Below are 23,595 nucleotides of genomic sequence, written 5' to 3' on the forward strand. Positions count from 1 at the left end.
TCAATTGAAGGTCAATCAATCCGCCCATAAATAGATAAAGGAAGCACAATGTACTATGGCTGGAATTTGTGTTATCTTTAGAATGCAATGCATTACCTCACCAGTCTCTTCACAGCACTTCCCAAAGGCATGACCCTGCCACCTAGAAGGAGAAGGACTGCAGTGGATGGAAACACCAATACCCACAAGTCCCGTCCCCCCCAAGTTATACATTATCCTGACAAATGTTGTCATTCCTTCATTGTTGTTGAACCAAGATCCTGAAACATCCTACCTTTTTCTTTTATTACTTTTTCTGAGTTATAAAGCCAGAGCTCAGAGTGTGGACAGGGGTGCACAATCCAGCTCCTTGCCTGCTCCAAAAAACAATTCAAATTGAATCCAATTCATGGTCCCCACCAGAGAGACATACCAGATCTGAGCCAAAAGGCCGAGCAGATACTACACTTGATCTGAGCCAAAAGGCCGAGCCGATACTACACTTGATCTGAGCCAAAAGGCCGAGAAGCGATCTGAAACATCCCTATCTAACATTATTGTGGGCGAGGGCCTTCCATTTGGACTGAAGTCAGGGCTACCAGACGGTAGTCATTGAGGCACGTTGCCTGGTTCTTCTTTGGCACCGCTATGGTGGTGGTCTTCTTGAAGCAAGTGGGGCCTCGGAGTAGAGTAGGGACAGGTTAAAGATGTCCACAAACACCTCTGCCAGCTGGTCCGCGCAGACTCTGAGTGCACGACCAGGGATCCAGTCTGGACCCGCCGCCTTCCGAGGGTTCACTTTCAGGAAGGCCGATCTGACTTTGGAAGCTGTGATGGTGGTTATGGGTGAGTTACGGGCTGCTGGGCATTCGACAATGGATTGTTCATTTCCTGCTTGAACCAAGCATAGAATGCATTAAGTTCATCGGGGAGGGGTGCGCTGCTGCCAGAGATACGGCTTGGCTTCGCTTTGTAGCTCGTTATGTTGTTTAGTCCTTGCCACAACCGCCGAGAGTATTCTTTCTTGGTATCTCGGATGGCTTTGCGGAGGACATACCTGGGTTTCTTGTGTAGGTCAGGGCCGTCTGTCTTGAACGTCTCAGACCTGTCCTTCAGTACGGAGTCAATCTCACGGTTGAGCCATGGATGCTGGTTGGGGAACATACGTACTGCTTTGGTACGCAGCCTTCCACACATTTGATGATAATTTTAATAATAATCGCTTATTGTCACAAGTAGGCTTCAATGAAGTTACTGTGAAAAGCCCCTAGATGAAGTCTGTGATGGTGGTGGCATACTCATTTAAGTTGGTCGCTGAGTTCTTAAATATGGACCAGTCCACTGTCTCCAAGCAGTCACGTAGTTGCTCTTCTTCTTCCTCGGAATAGTACCGCACGACCTTCTGCACAACGAGGTTGTGTCAGGCGATCAGACGGGATTTGTGCCGGGATGGCAGCTCTCAAATAATATTGAGAGGCTATTAAATATGGTTATGAACCCGTCGGAAGGGCGAGTCCCGGAGGCGATCACATCGATGGACAGGGAAAAAACCTTTGACCGGTTGGAGTGGCAGTACCTGTTCAAGACCTTGGTAAGTTTTTGATTTGGACTCAAGTTTGTGGCTTGGGTATGGCTACTTTATGTGTCCCCTACGACAAGTGTGACGACAAATGAGATAACCTCGGGTGTAGGGGAACAAGACAGGGATGCCCGTTGTCGCCATTGTTGTTCGCGTTGGTGATTGAGTTCTTAGCCATTGCACTCTAGGCTTCGGAGAGGTGGCAGGGAACGTGAGGGGGGTAGGGAAAATATGGTGCTTTGTGCACCGTCAACTTATTGTTGTAGAGAGTTAACCCGCTGGACAGCATGGAGAGAATTATGGATCTGTTGGGGAAATTTTGGGTGTTTTCCGGGTACAAATTGAATGTTGGGAAAAGTGAGGTTTTCCCGGTGAATGCTCTGGGGTGGAGTGTGAACCTGGGGCTCTGCCATTTAGGGTGGCTAGGGTCAGGTTTTGGTATTTGGTATTTAGAAGAGGTGGTGCGTGATTGGGCTATTAATCACAGATGGAACTTGAGGAGACTGGTAAAGAGGGTAAAAGGGGACTTGAAATGGTGGGATATGCCGCACCTATCGTTGGCAGGGTGGGTACAGATGGTAAAAATGAAGATGCTGCCAAGGTTCCTCTTTATCTTTCAGTCCCTCCCGATTTTTCTCCCCAAGGCTTTTTTCCGAAGAGTGGATAAGCTGATTTCAGAGTTTGTTTGGGCTGGCAAACGCCAGGGGTCAGAGGGCCCGATTGAAATGACGAAGGAAGTGGGGGGGTGTCTCTATTAATCTGCTACATTATTACTGGAGGTGAACACTGAGAAGGTGAAAGGGGGGTGGTTAGACTTGGTCCGGTGGGGGCAGGGTTGAGTGTCTTGCCGATGGCCCCATTGCCGTTTTCTTCGGGGAAGTATACAAGCTACCCGGTGGTGGAATCTTTTCTTAAGATTTGGAGTCAGATGAGGAGGCACTTTAAATTATAAATATGTTGGTGTGACCCAACTATGTGGGAATCACAGGCTTGTACCGGAGGGGGGGGGATGTATGAGACATGGCGAGAGGAAGGGGCACTGAAGGTGAGGGACTTGTTTGGGGAGGGTAAGTTTGTGGAAATGGAGGAAGTGTGGGAGAGGTTTGAGTTGCCAAGAGGGAGTGAGTTTTGGTATTGGCAGGTGCGGGACTTTACTCGGAAGGAGCTGCCCTCATTCCCTCAGTTGCTGGAATACACCTTGTTAGAGAAGTTGCTGCTCCCAGATGTGTGGGGGGGAGGGAGGATTGGGGATATTTGTGGGTGGTTTGGGGGAAAGGGGTCGGCATTGGTAAAAGGGTTCAGTCGGAAGTGGGAGGAGGCGTTGAGGGTGGAGGTGGGGTGGGGAATTTGGAGTAAAATAATGCGCCGAGTTAACTCAACGTCCTCCTATGCGAGGATGAGCCTCATAAAATTTAAGGTTGTGCATTGGGTTCATATGACTCGGACCCTGGTTCTTCCCGGGATTGAAGATGTGAGAGGTATGGGAGGCAGCTGGCTAATCATGTCCATATGTTTTGGGGGTGTACAATGCTGGACAGATTTTGGGAGTCGGAGTTTGAGACTCCATCAGGGAGTGTGGGAGTTAAGATAATGTAGGACCCTACGGTGGTGATTTATGAGGTTTTGGAGGTGCCGGAGGTGCAAGAGGAGAGGGGGACCGATGTTCTCGCCTTCGCCTCTCTGATTGCCCAGTGATGAGTTGGGAGGGATCTGACCAGGAAGAAGAACCTTGGCATACCTGCGTTTTATTTGACAGATATATCAATATGTCTCCAGAGTTGCTGAAAGCAGCAAGAAGCCAACTTAAGTATTGGTTTAAGAAGAAAGAGACTGCAAGCAAAGGCACTGACTTACTGGGGATCCTGGGTTTATAAGGCTGGCGCAGTAACATGTGCAAACTGCAGCAACTGTACTACATGTCAGGACTAAACCCCCAGAAATGCCACCAAACATCGGGAGGAGGCAAATTTAGCACAAGCCTGAAGATGGCTGAGGCCTCAAGGAAGTAATAGCTTGGATAAAATTGATAACGGTTGGAAGTTTTTAGTAAACTAAGAGTTAAACTTGAAGCATTGTTTTGTGAAAACAAGCATTTGCATTCATTGAAAAATGATCAGCACAGAGCCCTCTCTTATCTCACTCATGTACTCTCCTGACTGCCAAAACACAATATATCACCCACATTTACATAGGTCAGCTGCCTCCTTTCTATTCGATAAGGCAATAAATTTGAATCGTTACAGCTAAGGTCCCAATTAGATGAATGAATTTGTCGGCAGATGTAAATGAAGTTCCACAGGCCAGCATATTTGTTATTCACAGCTGAACAATATGTACACGTGATAGCCAAGTGCCCACTGTGTTTTCATATCCAACGCGCCTTAAATCTGCTCCGCTGGTTTTAACTCTACTCAAAGACGTTACTAAGGAAAAGTGGATACGATAGCAGGAAAGGAGAAAGGTGTCAGGGGGATGAATCTAAGCAATGACTCTGATAGGGTGGCCGGGGCAACTGAATATGAGTGAAGTCCTCTCTGCGCAATAACAATGGGAGGCTGGCAGAGGGAAGGTGAGACAAGGGCATTTTCACTTCAACAAGGAGAGAACTGTCAATAGTGGGCCGTCCACCCCCATCCCCTCTTTCTCCATTGTATACCACTTGCACATTTCCCTCCAAGCTACACACCAGCCTGGCTTGGAATTATACCGCCGTTCCTTCACTGTCGCTGTATCAAAATCCTGGAACACCTTCCCTAAAAGCACTGTGGGAACTGCAACACGTGGACTTCAGCGTTTCAAAAGGGCAGCTCACCACTACGATTCCAAGGGCAATTAGGGGTTGGCAATAAGTATTGGCCCAGCCAGCAAATCCCACATCTTATGAACAAATAAAATAGAATGCCCTTACTTCCGGTTGCGGCTATGCGGAGCTAAGCCGCACGTTCGGCAGCTCCCGCTTTAATAGGACTTGTGGGCTCTTTTAAGGGCCCCAAACGGCGCTGATTTGACGATTCCCGGTGGATAAAGGGGTCTGGAGCAAAACCCCCCGGGATTTATGGCGGGGACCCGGAGTGGGGCGAGGAGAAAAACGGCAGCAGCTCCCCTGGAAAAGCGGGGGAAGGTGGACAAAATGGCGGCCGGTGGAGCCCCTGAGGAGTGGAGGCAGTGGGTGGAGGAGCAGCAGGCGGCCCTTCTGCGCTATTTTACGGAGCTGAAAGGAGAGTTGCTGGAATCCCTGAAGGTCACGACAACTAAGCTGCTGGAGACCCAGACAACTCAGGGTGCAGCGATACTTGAGTTGCAGCAGCAGGCCTCTGAGCATGAGGATGAGGTCTTGGCCCTCGTGGGGAAGGTGGAGATGCACGAGGCGCTCCACAAAAAGTGGCAAGATCGTTTCGAGGAGATGCAGTTTCGATCAAGGAGGAAGAACTTGCAGATCCTGGGACTCGCGGAGGGGCTGGAGGGGTCGGACCTGCCGGCCTATGTGGCCGTGATGCTGAACTCGCTGGTGGGGGCAGGATCCTTCCATCTGCCTCTGGAGCTGGAGGGGGCCCACAGAGTACTGGCCAGGCGGCCTAAGGCGAATGAACCCCCGCGGGCGGTGCTGGTGCGGTTCCATCGGTTCAGTGACCGGGAGTGTGCGTTGTGATGGACCAAGAAGGTGAGGAGCAGCAAGTGGGAGAATTCAATAGTGCGCGTCTACCAGGACTGGAGTGGGGAGGTGGCTAAGCGGAGGGCCGGGTTCAACCGGACGAAGGCGGTACTCCACGGCAAGCAGGTGAAGTTCGGCATGCTGCCGCCTGCGCGCCTGTGGGTCACCTACAAATACTGACATTACTATTTTGAGTCCCCGGAGGAGGCGTGGGCCTTTGTGCAGGCTGAAAAGTTGGACTCGAACTAGGGATTGGGGGCTGTGGGAGTTTTTTTTTTGTATCACTGTGGATGCTGTTGCTGGTTATTCAGTTTGGTTTTTTTTTCTCTCGCTTTCGGATGATGTTGGTTATGGTTTTGTGTCTTAAGGTGGGTATCGGGGTTTGTGGTTGATCTGTTTGTGTTTGTACGGGGTTGGTAGATGGGTTGGGACTGCTATTTGGGAGCTGCGTTGGGGGGGTGGGGTGGGGCAGTGTGAAAGCACAGACTTTCCTCTGGTTTCCCGCGCTGCGGGACGAGGGGGGTGGAGCTGGTGGCAAGGGGCGTGGATATCAGATCCATTTTCCCGCGCTGAAGCGGTGCCAAGGAGCTGATGCGGGGGGGAGGGGTGACCCCATATCGGGAGGGGTCGGAGTTAGGGTGGGAGCTGCCGGGGTCAGCAGAGGTCAGCTGGCTCATGGGAGTACTATGGAGGGAGCGTCGCGGCTAGGAGGAGTCCTAGCCTGGGGGGGGGGGGGGGGGGGGGGGGGATATCTGGTTGCTGCTGGATTGGCCAGGGAGGAGCTGGTGTTGGTTGGGGTGAGGTTCTATCACCGTGGGAAACGGGCCGAGTGGTTGCTGGCCAGGGGCGAGCAGTCGATGGGCCATGGCTAGTCGACGGGGGGGGGGGGGGGGGGGGGGTCGGGGTGCCCCCTGATCCGGCTGATCACGTGGAACGTGAGGGGGTTGAATGGGCCGGTTAAGCAGGCCCGGGTGTTTTCGCATCTGGAGGGGCTGAAGGCGGACGTGGCCATGCTCCAGGAGATCCACCTGAAGGTGGCGGACCAGGTTCGTCTGAGGAAGGGGTGGGTGGGGCAGGTTTTCCATTCAGGGCTCGACGCAAAGAACCGGGGAGTGGCGATCCTGGTGGGGAAGAGGGTGACGTTTGAGGCGACTGAGGGGGTGGCTGATAGTGGCGGCAGATATGTGATGGTGAGCGTTAAGCTGCAGCGGGAGAGGGTGGTGTTGGTAAATGTGTACGCCCCAAATTGGGATGATACTGGTTTCATGAGGCATATGTTGGGCCGCATTCCTGACCTGCAGGTGGGGGGCCTGATCATGGGGGGGGACTTCAACATGGTGCTGGATCCCCTACTGGATCGTTCTAGTTCAAGGAAAGGCAGGAGGCCGGCGGCGGTCAAGGTGTTGAGGGGGTTTATGGACCAGATGGGAGGAGTGGATCCCTGGAGGTTTGGGAGGCCGAGGGCTTGGGAGTACTCTTTTTTCTCCCATGTGCACAGTGTTTATTCCCGTATTGATTTCTTTGTCCTGGGTAGGGGACTGGTCCTGAGGGTGGAGGAGGCCGAATATTCGGCTTTAGCGATTTCGGACCATGCTCCGCATTGGGTGGATCTGGAGATGGGGGTGGTGCGGGACCATCGCCCGCCTTGGCGTCTGGACGTGGGGTTGTTGGCTGATGAGGAGGTGTGTAGGAGGGTCCGGGGATGTATTGAGAGGTACCTCGAGGTCAATGATACTGGGGAGGTCCAGGTGGGGATGGTGTGGGAGGCTCTGAAGGCAGTGATTAGTGGGGAGCTGATCTCCATCCGAGCCCATAGGGAGAGGGGGGAGAGGAGGGAGAGGGAGAGACTGGTGGGGGAGCTGTTTAGTGTAGATAGGAGGTATGCAGAGGCCCCAGAGGAGGGATTGCTGGGGGAGCGGCGTAGCCTGCAGGCCAAGTTTGATTTATTGACCACCAGAAAGGCGGAGACACAGTGGAGGAAGGCGCAGGGAGCGGTCTACGAGTATGGAGAGAAGGCGAGCAGGATGCTGGCGCATCAGCTTCGCAAGCGGGACGCGGCTAGGGAGATTGGTGGAGTGAAAGATAGGGGTGGGAATGTGGTGCGGCAGGGGGCAGAGGTCAATGGGGTCTTTAGGGACTTCTACAGGGAACTGTACCGGTCGGAGCCGCCGGTGGTGGGAGGGGGAATGGAGAGCTTTTTGGACAGGCTGCAATTTCCAAGGGTGCAGGAGGTGCAGGTGGAGGGACTGGGGGCGCCGATCGAATTGGAGGAGCTGGTCAGAGGGATCGGCCACATGCAGTCGGGGAAGGCGCCGGGACCGGATGGGTTCCCGGTTGAATTTTATAAGAAATACGCAGACCTGTTGGGCCCCCTGTTGGTTCGGACCTTGAACGAGGCATGGGAGGGGGGTGTTTTGCCCCCGACAATGTCGCGGGCGCTGATTTCCCTGATCCTGAAGCGAGATAAGGACCCCTTGCAGTGTGAATCATATAGGCCAATTTCACTGCTGAATGTAGACGCCAAGTTGCTGGCGAAGATCTTGGCCACTAGAATAGAGGACTGTGTGCCGGGGGTGATACATGAAGATCAGACGGGTTTTGTGAAGGGGAGGCAGCTGAACACTAATGTGCGAAGGCTGCTAAATGTGATAATGATGCCGCCGGCAGAAGGAGAGGCGGAGATTGTGGTGGCATTGGATGCGGAGAAGGCCTTTGATAGGATTGAGTGGGGGGTACTAGTGGGAGGTGTTAGAGAGGTTCGGGTTTGGGGTGGGGTTTATTAAATGGGTGAGGTTGCTGTACGAGGCCCTGATGGTGAGTGTAGCGACAAATGGGAGGAGGTCCGAGTACTTCAGGCTCCACCGTGGGACGAGGCAGGGGTGCCCCCTGTCCCCCTTGCTTTTTGCGTTGGCAATTGAGCCTCTTGTCATGGCTCTCAGGGAGTCGGGGAGGTGGAGGGGTCTGGTGCGTGGTGGGGAGGAGCACCGAGTGTCGCTGTATGCAGATGACTTGCTGCTGTATGTAGCCGACCCGGTGGGGGAATGCCGGAGGTGATGGAGATTCTTGCTGAGTTTCGGAGTTTCTCGGGCTATAAATTGAACCTGGGCCAGAGTGAGCTGTTTGTCGTACACCCGGGAGATCAGGAGGAGGGGATTGGTAGGCTCCCGCTAAAGAGGGCAGTGAGGAGTTTTAGGTACCTGGGGGTTCAGGTGGCTAGGAGTTGGGGGACTCTGCACAAGCTTAATTTTATTAGGTTGGCGGAGCAGATGGAGGAGGAGTTTAAAAGGTAGGACATGCTGCCGTTGTCGTTGGCGGGTAGAGTACAGTCCATTAAAATGACGGTGCTCCCGAGGTTTTTGTTTTTGTTTCAGTGCCTCCCCATTTTCATTCCGAGGGCCATTTTTAGGATGTTGAACAACAGCATTCTGGGATTTGTTTGGGCGCACGGGACTCCGAGGGTGAGGAGGGTCTTTTTGGAGCGGGGCAGGGATAGAGGGGGGCTGGCACTGCCCAACCTCTCTGGGTACTATTGGGCGGCTAATGTCTCGATGGTACGCAAGTGGGTAATGGATGGAGAGGGGGCAGCATGGAAACGGCTGGAGATGGCGTCCTGTGACGGCACGAGCCTGAAGGCGCTGGTAACGGCGCTGTTGCCGCTCCCTCCAATGAGGTACACTACGAGCCCGGTGGTGGCGGCTACCCTCAAAATTTGGGGGAAGTGAAGGCGACACAGGGGGGAAGTGGAGGGCTCGGTGGAGGCCCCGCTGCGGGGGGACCACCGGTTTGTCCCAGGGAACATTGATGGCGGGTTCCTGGGGTGGCACAGGGCGGGCATTAGGAAGTTGGGAGACCTGTTCATTGACGGGAGGTTTGCGAGCCTGGGTGAGCTGGAGGAGAAGTTTGAGCTCCCCCGGGGAATATGTTCAGGTACCGTCAGGTCAAGGCGTTTGCTAGGCGGCAGGTGGAGGGGTTTCCTTCGCTGCCCCCGCGGGGCGTAAGGGATAGGGTGCTTTCGGGGGTGTGGGTCGGGGATGGGAAGGTGTCTGACATCTACCAGGTGATGCAGGAGGTGGAGGAGGCGTCGGTAGAGGAGCTGAAGGCTAAGTGGGAAGTGGAGCTGGGGGAGCAGATTGAGGAGGGGACATGGGCGGACGCCCTGGAGAGGGTGAACTCCTCCTCTTCATGTGCGAGGCTTAGCCTCATCCAGTTCAAGGTACTGCACAGGGCTCATATGTCCGGGACGAGGATGAGCAGGTTTTTTGGGGGTGAGGACAGGTGCATTAGGTGTTCGGGGAGCCCAGCAAAACATGCCCATATGTTTTGGGCATGCCCGGCACTGGGGGAATTCTGGCAGGAGGTGACGAGGACGGTGTCGAGGGTGGTAGGGTCCAGGGTCAAGCCAGGCTGGGGACTCGTGATATTTGGGGTTGGGGTGGAGCTGGGAGTGCAGGAGGTGAAAGAGGCCGATGTTTTGGCCTTTGCGTCCCTAGTAGCCCGGCAGAGGATCTTGCTGCAGTGGAAAGATGCGAGACCTCCGAGCGTGGAGACCTGGATCAATGATATGGCGGGATTCATTAAGCTGGAGAGGGTCAAATTCGCCCTGAGGGGGTCGGTACAAGGGTTCTTTAGGAGGTGGCAGTCTTTCCTCGACTTTCTGGCTCAACGATAAGGAGCTAGGTCATCAGCAGCAGCAACCCGTGGGGGGAGGGGGGGGGGAGGGGTGGGGGGGGGGGGGGTGGGGGGGGTGGGGGTGGTTTCCAGGGGGGTATTGTTTAAGTTAATTTGCTTATTGTTAATTTATTTTGTTGTTTATTGGGTTTGGGGGAGGGGGTGGGGGGGTTTGTTACATGCGTTGTTACGGGTGCTGGGGGTTGTTTTTTATTATTGTTATTATTATTGTTCTGTTGCGATATATTTTTTTTAAAATTCCAATAAAAATTATTTTTAAAAAAAATAGAATGCCCTTGCCACTCAATTGCTCCATGCTAGTGTTATTCTCGATATGAACTACATTGTGCTTAAGCAAGAGCACGACAAGGCTGTTAAATCGCAGGAGAGGCCTAAATTGAGAACTGCACCAGACGCCAATCTGTTTGTGATCAAGCCTGTCTGCTCCCAATGGTGAAATCAGGGGCGGAATTCTCCGACCCCCCCCGCAGGGTCAGGGAATCGCCTGGGACCGGCGTAAATCCCACCTCCGCCGTGGCTGGAATTCTCCGCCACCCGGGAATCGGCGGAAGCGGGAATCACGTCCCGCCGATTGCCGTGCCCCCTGCGGCGATTCTCCGGCCCGCGCTGGACCGAAGCTCCGCCGCTGACAGGCCCATCCCGCCGACGTGGTTTAAACCACCTCTGTGCCGGCGGGATTGGCAGCGTGAGAGGGCCCCCGGGGTCCTGGGGGGGGGGGGGGGGGGGCGTGGGGCGATCGGACCCCGTGAGTGCTCCCACGATGGCCTGGCCCGCGATCGGGGCGCACCGCACCGATTGGCGGGCGGGTCAGTGCCGTAGTGGCACACTTTACTGGTGGTGACGTCAGCGGCCGCTGACGCTCCGACGCATGCATGGACCGGCGACGGCCTTTTGGCCAGCCCCGACGCTGGGCGGCGTATCACCTAAAGCCGTTGGGGCCAGTTTTGGCGCCAGACGGTGGAGCGGAGAGCACTCAGGCGCGGGCCCAGCCACTAAAGGTGCAGAGAAGTCCGCACCTTTGGGGAGGCCCGTCGCCAGAGTGGTTGGTGCCACTCCGCTATGCCGGGACCCCCCGCCCCGCCAGGTAGGGGAGAATCCCGGCCCAGGATCCAGCCTTAACCTGGTGAGAAACCAATAATCACCACTTAAGCCCAACCTCCGTTCAATTAATGGGAGTGACCCCCTATCTAACGCACCTCCTGTGAACTAACGGCTTCCCCAGCAAGTGGTTATGTGGGCGCCGATGAGTACTCCGTTTTAAAAATGTGATGTTGGCGGAAGAGCTATTGCGAGAGCCTAAGGAGGTGAGTAGTAATTTTTGCTCCCGGCCAATGAGCCCAGAGGCACCAAGGTTGGTGCCCAAGTGGTTGAGGGGGTTGGGGAGACCTGGGTGGCCAGCTTCGGTCAGGGTAGGCTGCCAGATGTGGTGGTGGTGGTGGTGATGGTGGAGGGACACGGAGCAGGTGGGGTGACTGCCCATGGTCTGGGCTGGGCTGGCGGGGGGGAGATGGGTGTCTCTGTGCCCATGGGTCCGCCATACCAACCACTGGATCATTTGGTCCTGTTCCGGGGCAAACCCAGTCCCTGCCCGTCTTCGCCCCTGACCACTCCTAACTCCCACTGACCGTAGAGGCCTCTGGCCGCGCAGTTGAAGGCGAGTGCTAATTGGGGATTGGCAATCATGGATAAGTGAGCACTTCACACACCCCAAGAGGATTCCCGTGTGTAGGTGGGCCACATAGCATATGGAGGTTATTGTCTAGCACCCCAATCAGACCACGATACCTGGACACTGTGCCTGGGCACTGCAGGAGGCAACACCATGTACACAGCGGTCAACATATGAACATCCAGGGGCTGGGTGTGCGCCCAGTCCAGGTAATGTTACGTGTGGGTGCCTGTGGTCGGGGTTGCATGGGCATGGTATGCCTGGTTGAGAGGGGAGGGGGTAGCAATGGGGGAATGAAGGGTCCTGGTGTGGAAGTCGGCGCTAATTGTCAGTCTCTCACCATCTCCAATTCCTCAAATATTACATGGGATGGATGATATCTTGGACTCTGCGGAGGCTGTCCTCGCAGTGCTGCTGGTAGGGCAGGAAGCCAGATGCCAGAGAAGACGCTGGAAGCAGCGTCGGCAGAAACTCGAGGTGGTGGCCCATATGCAGAACCCTGCCCCACACCCTGAGGACCTGGTCACCCATCAGGCCAGGGAGAGACCAAGAGTGGGATGCCAGCGATGGTCTTTCGAACCGATGATTGACTGCGTGTGCCGCAGGAGCATCTGCCTCAACTGTACGGTACCTGTGCCCTGTCCTCGCGGACTTTGCACCACATGGTGCTCCCATTCCGGTGGCTGTCAAGGATACCCTATTTGCCCAGGCAGCAAACTATATAAACTTTGACATGGACCAGGCCCAATGACATGCCCGGGCAACAGGGTTCTCTGCGATAGACTTGATGTCCCAGTTCACAGAGTAAAAGATGTCATTCATGTTACCAAACCTGCACCGGGCCATCAGTGAGTGCCCTACATCAACAGGAAGTGGTTCCACTCCCTGAACATCCAGCTCATGTGCAACCATCACATGAAGATCATCAACGTGTCTGCATGCTTCCCAGGGAGTGTGCACCGCAGCTACACCCTGGCGGCTCCCAGATATCTGCAGCATGGTGTCGATGTCCTTGGCGATGCTCCTCAGTGACTGGGACATACTCTGGAGCGCCCAGCAATGCCCACAAGTGACATGGACATGCTCTGGAGTGCGTCAGCAATGCCCACCTTGTCATCATATACACGTTAGTATATAATGGTGCAGACACACAGTGACTGTCACACTGCAAGACCAATCAACACACACAACACAGCAGCCAATAACCAGTTAGAGCAGGCTCACTATTAAGCCAGAAGGCACTAGTTTTCCCGCTGATTCGGGATGCAGCCTCTGAGAAGGACAGAGCTCGCAACGTGTAGCACAGATCTTCACCATGAGCTGACAGTCTAGACTGGTCAGGATAGGCATAGGTCTCCAGTTTAATCTAACATAGTGTCGACCCACAGTGAAAGTATGTTCAACAGTTCCTAGCTTAACAAAATAGTGTTGTAATATTTCAAGTGTTGGTAGCCTGTATGTGTTACTGCTAGGGTAAACGCAGTCTCCACAGATCCAGAGTACCCAACACGTCACATCTGAAACTCCGCAGCAACTCATAAAGGTCCGCCTGGGTCTGGGACACGTCCCCCAGCGAGTCAGACATGCTGTCAAGGCGCTGAGCGATGGCCATCATTGACTGAGCCACACCTTGAACACCTCCGCTCATGCTGCTGACCTTGTGTATCAGGCTCTCCATTGAGGTTGCCACGCTAGCAGTGTTAACCTCGGTGCCACGCATTGCCGCCGCCATCTCCTGCACCCGTAGCATCTGGGACTCCCATCAATTGGCTATGGACCTGCTGGAGTGTCGTTGACATTCCACTCTGAAAATCTCAGCTGCATCCTATCAACGGCATCAGCTCCACAACAGACTGGTCCAGAGGCTCAGCATCTGACTGGGACCCAGCTGCGGCCTGGGAACCAGCAGACCTCCGACTGCTGTCTCATCTGGGCATTCCTGCCTCCACCTGTATTAGCAACCATGAGGTGCTCACAAGAGTGTGCTCGAGAAGCGTGACAACTACTGTTGTCCACTGAGGTGCGTGCCTCTGTGCTGGTGAAGCTTGGAGACAGATGTACCGTGGTGGTCTCCTCGAAACTCCCCTCTGAGGTTCTCATGAGATGCGGGGGAGGGGGGACTGCCCCTGAAGGGCCGGCACCATCGGATGGAGATCCTGCGTGATAATGGACATGCGGTTAATGGCAGGGATACGTCATTCTGTATGGCATTAGCAATTGACGTGTGACGGGACATCTGAGTGGTGGCTGGTGGATCCTCACCTCTGTGCCATATGCCAACCTTTATCTTGGTGACCGATCTGTACTCGGCCACCCCCACGACCTCCAAGGCTCATTCCTCATAGTCATGAGGACTCTGATGTCCGGCAGGGCCAGGTTGGGAGGGGAGGCGGAGGGAGGAGCAATGGGGAAATGGAGGGCCCTGGATTGGTCACTGGTTGTCAGTATTTCACCCTCTCCAAATCCTTACAGATATGATGTGGGATGGATGATATCTTGGACCCTGTGGAGGCTGCCCTTGTGATGCTACTAGCAGGCCAGGAGGCCAGACGTCGGAGAAGATGGTGGAAGCAGCGTTGACAGAGACGAGAGACGGTGGCCCATTTGCAGGGCCCTGCCCCACACCCTGAAGACCCGGTTGCCGATCAGGCCAGGGAGGGACTCAGAGGGGGATGCCGGCGATTGCCAGTCTTTCGAGCAGATTAAGAAAAGCGTGTGCTGCAGGAGCGTCTGCCTCAATAAGGGGACAGTGCGGCACATGTGCCATGTCCTCAGAGACTTGGCACCACATGGAGGTGGAGGATACTCGCATCCCTGTGGCTGTCAAAATCACTGCAGCCCTTAAGTTCTACACCTCAGGATCATTCCAGGGCTTGTGTGGCATTTCACAAACTGCAGTCCACAAGTGCATCTGTGAGGTCACAGTTGCCCTGTCTGCCCGGGCCGCAAACTATATAAACTTTGACTTGGACCTGGCCTAAAAACTCACGTGTGACAGGTCATCTGGGTGGGGGGGAGGCGGCACCTGTACGCCAACCTCTACCTCGTTGACCATTCTGTCCTCGGCCACCCCCACGGCCTCCAAGGCCCATTCCTCGTAAGGGGTGAGGACTCCTGTGTCCGGCACCCCGCCGCCCAACTGGGCCCCTTCCCGTCTTTTGTGGAAGAACATCTCCTGCAGGGACACAAAAGGGCATTGTGAGCCACATGCTTTTTTTATCGCGGGGGGGGAGGGGGGGGGAATGGGGCGGGTTGCGGTGTGGCTGGAACTGCTGGACATGGGTTGGCCAGGGCACGGTATTATGCTGGTCAGGGGTGGGACCAAGCATATGGCCATGAGAGAGTGGCGCGCAGACGGTGGTGGGTGGGGCCAGTGCCAGGTGGCTGGTGCCAACCCACACGTGCCGGTCCTCATGGTGACGCAACCCGAGCTGACAGCCGTGCCACCTCCCCCCCAGGTGACACTGGCTGCCCTGCGGCCAACCCTCCGAGCCCCTCGGGAGAACAGGACATCCGGTCTGGACTCGACCACATTCAACAATCTGACCAGGCCGGCATCCCCAAATTGTAGCACTAGTCTCCTCGGTGGCATGGCTGTGAGCAGTGTGGGGATGGCTCTGTAGGAGCGGGACTCCCCTTTTTCGGGGGTGCTTGCAGGCGCTGTCTGGGCGGATCAGTCGGCTTGACCATTATTTGCGGTTTGAAGCCTGTGGGGCCTCGTTAAGTGGACCAATTAGTGTTTGATACCGGTGACAGCCTCAGCCTCGGGTGGAGTGTCAGGAACCTCGAGGCAGTTCCCGCTCGCCAGCACACTCAGAAATGTTTCCATTAAATCGTGCCTGTTATTTATGGAGGTGAGTTAAGGGAGGTGGGATCCTTTGTTTTGGAGAACTGCAGACTTAGGTTTGAGGATTGACATTTGGAAGGTGATGAGGAAATCACCTTGTTCAAGTAGACAGTTTATTGAAATTAAATAGATCATGAAGTGCAGGAGCAACAATTTTATGTTGACCAATACCGGAACCAGGTCAGATGATCAGGCGGTGGTTCTTTCAGAAAAACAAAGCATCTCTGGATCAGATTGCTGCCATATAGGTGGACTGCAGTTCATTTATTTTTATATTTATTCTTTCACAGAATGTAGACATCACTGTCTCGGCCAGTATTTATTTGCCATCCCTAATTGTCTTGAGAAGGTAGTGAGCTGCCTTCTTGAAAAGCTGCACGCTATATGATGTAGATCCACCCACAGTGCTGTTCAGAGGGAGTTCATTTGGACCCAGCGACAATGAAGGAACGGTGATATATTCCCAAGTCAGGATGCTGAGTGACATTGGAGGGAAACTTGCAGGTGGCATTGTTCCCATGTATCTGCTGCCCTTGACCATCAAAGTGATATGTCTGGAATGTGTTGTCGAAGGAGCCTTGGAGAGTTGCAACCATGCATCTTCTATATGGTACACACTGCTGCGACTGTGCCTTGGTGGAGGAGGGAGTGAATGTTCAAGGTGATGGATGCGGGCGGGGGGGGTGGGGGGGGGGGGGGGGGGGGGGTTTGGGGGGGGGGGGGTGGTCACCCATGTGGTTTGCCTTTCCTAAATGGTGTTGCACTTCTTAAGTGTTACTGGAGCTGCATTCATTAATGCTCGTGGACAGCATTCCATTACACTCCTGACTAACGTTTTGCAGATGATGGTTTTGAGGAATCAGGAGGTGAGTTACTCTCAACAGAATTCCTTGTCTCTGACCTGCTCTTGTAGCTATATATTTATGTGGCTGATCCAGTTCAGTTTCTGGTCAGTTGTAATCCCTTGCATGTTGATAGTTGGGGATTCAGTAGTGGCCGTGCCATTGAATGTCTCTCTTTCTGAGGAATGCTGGAGGGATGCTCTTACCGCGCATGCTGGAATCTGAAATGAAAGAGAAAATTCTAGAAAATCTCAGCAAGTCTGGCAGCATCTGAAACTCTACCCCACCTCGACCCATTTCATTTCAACTGTCTTTTACCATTTCTTTCTTAATATACATTTAATTTTCCCCCCAATCTTATCCACTTTTTCTTCACCTTTCTCCTCTTTGCTTCCCCCTTCCCCTCCCCCCACATCTACAGATCATCATCTGTTGTTAGTTTCCCTGCTCTTCATTCACCTGAGGAAGGAGCAGTGCTCCGAAAGCGAGTGTTTGAACAAACCTGTTGGACTTTAACTTGGTGTTGTAAGACTTCTTACTTTCTGAGGTGGACATTGGTACTGGTACTTTGGTGGCATGAATGCTGCTTGCCACTTATGAGTGTTGTAAGGTGTTGGGCGTGGTCCAGTTAGTCTTATTAAGATATTCGAGGCCTTAGAAAGTTCAGTGAGTAAGTGTTTATCAACTATGAGAAACTATCTACATTGGTCACTAAAGGTCCAAGCTCAGAGCTGTCCCTATGCTTGTTTCTACACGTGGCTCTGTCCAACACTGCACTGACCCCTATGTGCAGGTAATTTGTTCTCTTGCATCACTGTGTGGGCGGTACCATACTCAGTCCCACATTAACCTTGGATAAAAGCAAATTACTGCGGATGCTGGAATCTGAAACAAAAGAAAAAATTCTGGAAAATCTCAGCAAGTCTGGCAGCATCTGTAGCTATCCACCACCTCGACCCATTTGTTTTCATTTCATTTCAACTGTCTTTTACCATTTCTTTCTTTCTTAATATACATTTAATTTCCCCCCCCCCCCCCCCCACCACAATCTCATCCACCTTTCCTTCACCTTTCTCCTCTTTGCTTCCCCTTCCCCTCCCCCCACATCCACAGTTCATCCTCTGATGTTAGTTTCCCTGCTGTTTGCCCTTTCACATCTTTCGTCCTCTCTGGGGACTGCCATTAACACTCTTTCCCCTTGGTTTCTGTGGCCATTAGCACCCGGTTTCCCTGGGTTTCTGTGACTATGACTCATCTTTCATTCTCACTCCACAGTATAAATATTTCCCACTTTCCCTGTCTGTTAGCTTTAACAAAGAGTCATCGGACTTGAAATGTTAGCTCTTAGCACACTGGGCTAAATCGCTGGCTTTTAAAGCAGACCAAGGCAGGCCAACAGCATGGTTCAATTCCCGTACCAGCCTCCCTGAACAGGCGCAGGAATGTGGCGACTAGGGGCTTTTCACAGTAACTTCATTTGAAGCCTACTTGTGACAATAAGCAATTTTCATTTCATTTCATTTCCCTACAGATCTTCCAGACCTGCTGTGATTTTCCAGTATTTTCTCTTTCATTCCACATTAACCTTTTATGTGCCAGATCCTTTTACTACACCTCGCCTGCCTTTATCCAATATATTTACAAGTTATCTCTGTTTACCCCATATATTACATCGTCTCCCCCATCTCTGAGTCCACAGGTTCAGGTAGACTGGAAACGTTATAACCTTTCCAGCAGTTTTCGCTACTGTCAGAGGAGTCTGCTCTGTCACTGCAGGTGAATTTTGTTCAAACAGAGATTGTTCTGCATCTCTTGTGTCTTGTACAACAAGTGGCTCTCAAAACAGTCTCTTATAGGGTCAGTCGGTCAGGAGACCTCTTAATCCTTTGAGAGCACCCAACTCGCTGGCCGGTGCTTCAGCAGTAGATGTGACTGGTGTTTGACACTCAACGGGCTGTCTCTTGATAGGTCGAGATGTATCCATACAGCTAGTTCCCTCAGTTCACTTTAAAACAATACTGGGTTCATCCTCGGGCACCTGAAACAAATTATGTCTATGCACATCCATCTTGCTGACAAGTCGACGAGGGCCAGATTGTTCCTCTAGTTCGGCACAAGATTTTCTTCTCTTTAAGTGGTCCAAATGTTTTTTCTTCTTCCTTGTACTTCGATCTCGTATGGCACTGGGCCAGTTCTGTCCATGATTGTTCCCAAGGGCCAACTTGAGCCAGCACCGAAATTCTTTGCAGAAACTAAATCTTTGAGGTATGGTTTGTTGTCTGCTCATTCTGCTTACCCTTCACACTCCACTCCAAATTTGGAAATCTAAGATCTAATCACGTTGTAATGCGCTGGCCCATAAATAACTCAGTGGGTGGAACACCTATGGTGGTATGAGGCACAGCATGATAGGTGAGTAGGAAATAATGCAGTCTGAGTTGTAAAGAGGTCAATGATTGCTTTTTTGTGCCAGCTTTGATGGCACTCTGAGCCAATCCATTTGAAGCAGGGTGGTAGGGAGCAGTCCGAACATGTTGATTACTGCTGATCCGCATAAAATTTCGCACTTTTAAAGGCAGTCCCATAGGTGGCGAATGTCGATCACATTTTTCTCTACTGTTGCTGATGAGGTTGTTGACTACATTTTGTGTATTTCCAACCATTTGGAGTGAGAATCAACGATAAGCAAGAACATGGAGTCCATAAATGGGCCAGTGAAGTCAATTTGCAGTGACACCTAGGGTTGACCAGGCCAATCCTAAGGGCGCATTAGGGATTTAGACGGCAAGTGTTGCTCCATTTGACACTAGTCACATTGTTTGACCAGATTCTCTATGTTAATGTCCAACATAGTACAACATAGAAAAGCACTGTACACATCCCTGTCAGCATCAACGGGGCCGAGGTGGAGATGGTTAGCAGTTTCAAATTCCTAGGGGTGCACATCACCAAAAATCTGTCCTGGTCCACTCACGTCGACGCTATCACCAAGAAAGCACAACAGCACCTATACTTACTCAGGAAACTAAGGAAATTCGGCATGTCCACATTAACCCTTACCAACTTTTACAGATGCACTATAAAAAGCATCCTATCGGGCTGCATCACAGCCTGGTATGGCAACTGCTCGGCCCAGGACCGCAAGAAACTTCAGAGAGTCGTGAATACCGCCCAGTTCATCACACAAACCTGCCTCCCATCCATGGACTCCATCTACACCTCCCGCTGCTGGGGGAAAGTGGGCAGCATAATCAAGGATCCCTCCCACCCGGCTTACTCACTTTTCCAACTTCTTCCATCGGGCAGGAAATACAGAAGTCTGAGAACATGCACGAACAGACTCAAAAATAGCTTCTTCCCCACTGTCACCAGACTCCTAAATGACCCTCTTATTGACTGACCTCATTAACACTACACTGTGTATGCTTCAACCGATGCCAATGCTTATGTAGTTACATTGTATATCTTGTGTTGCTCTATTATGTATTCTCATGTATTTTCTTGAATTTTGTTTAATTCCCTTTTCTTCCATGTACTGAATGATCTGTTGAGCTGCTTGCAGAAAAATACTTTTCACTGTACCTCGGTACACGTGACAATAAACAAATCCAATCCAATCCAATCCAATCCTAGGTCACCACACATAACTGTGCGCAAGCATCTTCATCTTCATCATCCCAGGATGGTGCAGTGTAACTCCTCTAACAATAGCTTCCTAGCAGGGGTTGGAATGACCACCCTAACTCTTCAAAAGAATACGCGTCTTCACAACTTATCTTGTCTTTTCTTACCTGAAAAGTGATAGCAATTCAGAGTTGTTACCGTAATGCCAGCCATGTAGGACCATGTTCTTGACTCCAGATAATAAGGGGTTTTGGATCCAAAGCTTGACCTGCCTCGCCAACACTGGCAAAATAACAAGGGAGTGCAAAGCAAGAACGATCTCCTGTGGTCCCAGTGGAGACGTCGGGGAAGACGTCCCAAAGTGTCCGCATTTGAAATGTGGGTGCCCAGCTGATGTTGAAAATTGTACTCATATGCTGCTAACAATAGAGCCCAGTGTTGGACTCAAGCTGAAACTATGAAGGGAATGACCATGCCCTCCCTAAATAACCCCAACAGGGCTTTGCGGTTGGTAACGGCTATGAAATGTCATCCAAAGAAGTATTGGTGGAAATTTTTGACTCTGAATATAGCGGTCAGTGCCTCCTTTTGATGGGTCAAAGTGGACCAAGAGACTGGATGACTGTGAAGCTAATTTAACCTGTTCAAAGGCTTCTTCTGATGCTCTCTGCGATAAGGTCTCTGGTTCTTCTTGAGTGGGGTGTGTAAGGGAGCCAACAATGTGGAAAGATTGGGAATAAATCTACTGAAATAATTTACCATACCTAACAATAATTTAAATTCTGCCATAGTTTTGGGGGCTGATGCATCTTTAATCGCTTTGATCTTCCCCTCCATAGGGTGCAGCTCTTTGGCATCTACCCTGAATCCTAAGTACGTCACTTCCTGAGCTTGGAACATACACCTTTCTCATTGCAGCCTTACTCCAGCCTTCTTAAATCTCATTCAGACTTCTTCAGGATTTGCTAGGTGCTCCTCTTATTAGAATTTACAGTGCAGAAGGAGGCCATTTGGCCCATCAAGTCTGCACCAGCCCTTGGAAAGAGCACCCTACCTAAGCCTACACTCCCACCCTATCCCCTTAAACCAGTAACCCCACCAAACCTTTTTTGAACACTGATGGCAATTTAGCATAGCCAATCCACATAACCTACACATCTTTGGCCTGTGGGAGTAAACCTGAGCACCCGAGGAAACCCACGCAGACACAGGGAGAAAGTGCAGACTCCGCACAGACAGTGACCCAAGCCGGGAATCAAACCTGAGAGGCTGGAGCTGTGAAGCAACTGTGTTAACCACTATGCTTCAAACGCCCCAGTAATTAATACATCATCTAAATAGACAACCACCTTGGGTAGGTTCTATTGTAAATTTTCCATGTGCACTGGAATATTGTACAGGCACATGAGACTCTGAAGGGTAGCTGGGTGTATTGGTACAAGCCTTTGTTGGTGTTTATAGTAACAAATTCCCTGCAGTTTCATCCAGCTCCAACTCTTGGTACGCATGACTCATATAAAATTTGGTGTAAGTAAACCTCCTGCTATGTATAGCCCTCCTTTTGGCACTTATCATAGCCTGGGCAAACTATAATTCCTTCTTTAAGGTAATCTCTGCCTCTACTAGCAATTCTTTTTATATGGCCAAGTCATTAACATGTTATTGAGGGGGTGAATGGCAGACATGTTAGCATGGTGCATATCCCCGTGCCCAACTAGGTCCACCGGGATACACGGTGGCCCATGTCTGCACTGCAACCCCTGCCCCTGCATGTTCACCTCCCCTTCCCCACATCTTGTCATAATATACACACAAGTATATGATGGTGCACAGACAGACACTGACTGACACACTGAATGACCAATCAACAACCAGAACACACCAGCCAATCACCAGACAGGACACGGCCATTATAAAGCCAGAGGGCACTAGTTTTCCCGCTCTCTTGGGATGCAGCCTCTGAGACAGCCACAGCTCGTGAACAGCAACACGAACATCCACCATGTGCAAGCAGGATAGTCTGGTCAGGTTAGCCTCAGGTCTCCAGTCAACTCAGTATTGTGTCAACCCACAGTTCAAGTATGTTTAACAGTTCATAGTTCAATAAAATAGAGTTGCATTTCTACAAGTGTTGGAAGCCTGTTTCTCTCACTGCTATGGTAAACGCAGTCTTCGCAGACCCAGCATACCCAACACGTCAATATCCACTCCCAGCCGTTCTCCTGGCACTCCACCCTCCACATCCCTGGCCCCATCGGTGCCTGGCATGATGGGGTCCTCTGGTCTTGGCGCCCATCCCTGCTGCCAGGCCCACCACGATTTTAGCTTCATGACCGACTCTCCACCCAATCACCTTTCCTAATTTCGGCACCGGCCGCGGAGAACCCCCTTTTCAGTTATGTTCACAAATTAATTCAGAAGGTGAATCTGTTTCTATCATCCTTTCAGGCAGTGCATTCCAGGGCTGGGGCACGTTCATTTAAAAATGAAATGAATGAAATGAAAATCGCTTATTGTCACGAGTAGGCTTCAATGAAGTTACTGTGAAAAGCCCCTAGTCGCCACATTTCGGCGCCTGTCCGGGGAGGCTGGTACGGGAATCGAACCGTGCTGCTGGCCTACTTGGTCTGCTTTAAAAGCCAGCGATTTAGCCTGGTGAGCTAAACCAGCCCCATGTGTGGAGACAGGAGCAGCTACCAGAAGCGGAGCGGAGGATGGCGTGGTTTAGTGGTAGTGGGTTGGTGGCATAGTGGTAACATCATTAAACTATTAGATTCATAATTTAGGTGCCCAGACAAATCCTTTGTGGACCTGGCTTCAGATCCCACCATTGAAGCTGATGGCATTAAAATTTAATTAATAAAACATTTGGATTGTCCCTTAATTGGAAAAGAAAATAATTGGGTACTCTAAATTTATTTAAAAAATAAATAAAACATTTGGAATTGAAAGCTAGTTTCAGTAATGGTGACCATGAAGCTTCCATTGAATGCTGTAAAAGCAATCTGGATCACTAATGCCTTTTAGGAAAGAAAATCTGCTGTCCTTACCTGGTCTGGCCTACATGTTACTCCAGATCCACAGCAATGTGGTTGACTTAACTGTCCTCATGGAAGGCCAAGCAAGCCACTCAAGTCTGGGGCAATTCATCATAGATAACCAGTTCTGATGCCCACATCGCATGAAGTAGCACATTTAAAACAGCCACTAACAACTTGTTCTCTATACATACACATATATGTAAAATTCCTTCTGGCTTTCTTGCCACGTAACTTAAACCATTGTCCTTTGGTTACCAACCAGCGTGAAACTTAAAGTTTTATCCTTATTTACTACCTCACAAACCCTCATAGTCTTCAACACCGACATCTCCCCTTCGCCTTCTCAGCTTCTCTCATCTGTCCACCTAACTAAGCCCCTCAACCCTGGTAAAATAAAGATTTTTCGAATACACAAGGATGTGGGGGAAAGGGAGAAGCCAAAGAACAGAATTAAATTTATAATCCACTGTAACCTAGACTGTAAGCTATTGAAAAACCCACTACTTGTGTGGGATTTAGCATTTTTTTTAACAATGCCATTGCGAGGTCAGTACTTTTTTAAATCATGAAATTCAAAAACCCACAGAAATATTTGGTTGAATAACATCCCAGAGTAATTTAAACGATTAACACCTTCACCCGGATTGGGAGTGATCTGACATAATTAACCTCA

At 51.5% G+C, this 23,595-nt stretch overlaps 1 pseudogene; it reads right to left on the reverse strand.

Moving 5' to 3' along the window:
- Positions 1-303: 303 nt before the first annotated feature.
- On the reverse strand, positions 304-512 carry LOC119965522 (annotated as a pseudogene).
- Between the last annotated feature and the right edge of the window lie 23,083 nt (positions 513-23,595).

Source organism: Scyliorhinus canicula, chromosome 4 (genome assembly GCF_902713615.1).
Source record: "Scyliorhinus canicula chromosome 4, sScyCan1.1, whole genome shotgun sequence".
Taxonomy (NCBI): domain Eukaryota; kingdom Metazoa; phylum Chordata; class Chondrichthyes; order Carcharhiniformes; family Scyliorhinidae; genus Scyliorhinus; species Scyliorhinus canicula.